At 34.4% G+C, this 1,650-nt stretch overlaps 1 non-coding gene across 1 annotated transcript; it reads left to right on the top strand.

The window, feature by feature from the left end:
- Positions 1-343: 343 nt before the first annotated feature.
- On the top strand, positions 344-415 carry Trnac-gca. Its single transcript has one exon. It is a non-coding gene; the product is annotated as a tRNA-Cys (tRNA).
- Positions 416-1,650: the final 1,235 nt, after the last annotated feature.

Genomic DNA, 1,650 nt, shown 5'->3' with positions numbered 1-1,650 from the left:
CCGGTAACAGACTGGTTTTACTTTGCCTATTTATACGGAACCTCCAGTGTCGCCAGTTCGACTCGCAGTTGCCGATGTTTTTAATATAACGCTTGTTTATCGAGTGTTTTACAGGATAAGCCACTAGCGGATCTCTTTCATAAATTCTCGGGACTTTTAATGATTTAGTTTTTGAGTCATAATTATAAACATAAACATTTTAGGTAATGAATTGAAAGAAATATATTGGTAGTTTCAGAAATATTTTGGTCTAATACTAACAAAACTGGTACTATTGTTATTTAGAACTTACATAAATTATTAGACACTAAAAACTCTACAGAAATTTGGCAACGTTGAATATGGGGATATAGCTCAGTGGTAGAGCATTCGACTGCAGATCGAGAGGTCCCCGGTTCAAACCCGGGTGTCCCCAAAAGGTCAATTTTTTTTTCTGTTCCCTATATATTTGGCTACATTTTTTCACTAGGAACATATTCTGTCTTTACCTCATAAACAATATCTCTTAAACGAGTGAATTTACTTCTTTTTCTTTTTGACAAATTTGGAATATAACTTACGCAATATGATTGGCCATCAACATTCTTCAAGGTTTGTGATGCGAAGGCCACTCCAACCGAGCTTTCCTCATCCCGTGGGACTTTGCAATCCAATTTTCGTCAAGTCCGCTTTGAGAAAGCCAAGTCTTGCTGCAGTTACCCTACGAAATTTCCTCGCATTAATGTTTTAACTAGTTTTACTAGCATTTTAAGGCAAATAAAGATACATTTCTAACTTTTATGATCTTACTAAATAACTACGAAGTTTTTATAATATTCGAGCTTAAGATTCTTGTTTTAACTACTTAAAACTGTGTATTATTAACTGTTAAAATTATGAAAATAAATTATACACGCTCGAAAAAACAAATCAAAATTTTGGAAATTATTAATAATCATTTTGAAGTATGATAAACAATCAAAGGCCATAAAAAAATGAAAGCCCTAATGAGTTTATTACATTCTCGCATTTTTTAAAATTGTGTCAAGGCCGTCTGTCTTCAAATGACACAGGTCTCAGCCTCTCAGGCAAGAACAGTTCCCTCTTCATTTTAAAACAACATTATCGTAAGTACCTTTATATTTCATTCGATAAAAGGGGTTGATAATTAATACTCATTAATCCTTTAAAACAACGAAAGTAGCATTAACTTGCTCAAAAATACCTTTTCATTTTCACCGTAGCCCGTTCATTTTCATAAATCATTTTTTACGTATCAAATTGAAAAGATCTCGTATGGGCCATACATTTACTGGATGGCTCCATAATTCACTTAAAAAGCCAGTTACCATCGGTTTCATATATGTATAAAATAACGGAGCCCTACCACCGTCTGTTTCACCGTAGTGAAACAGCTAAAGATGTGCAAGCAAGATGGCGCATTATGCGGCGTATAGCGTCCTCTCGCTTCCACAACTGCGATATTTTTTTTTATAAAGATGGTGGTAGGCACTCGGCACATTGTATATTTGCTATCGTCAGCCAGTAGCGTCGCCATCTCCTAATAAAATTGGATACAGATAATAAATTTAGGCTAACATGACATAATGTTGTGTTAACATTTTTAGGTCTTATTTTTGCGGCTTTATAGGCTTTTGTATTACGTACCTA

The sequence above is a fragment of the Trichoplusia ni genome, chromosome 5, assembly GCF_003590095.1.
Source record: "Trichoplusia ni isolate ovarian cell line Hi5 chromosome 5, tn1, whole genome shotgun sequence".
Taxonomy (NCBI): Eukaryota; Metazoa; Arthropoda; class Insecta; order Lepidoptera; family Noctuidae; genus Trichoplusia; species Trichoplusia ni.
Note: the sequence above shows the minus strand (reverse complement) of the source record. Positions and strands in the feature narration are given on the sequence as shown.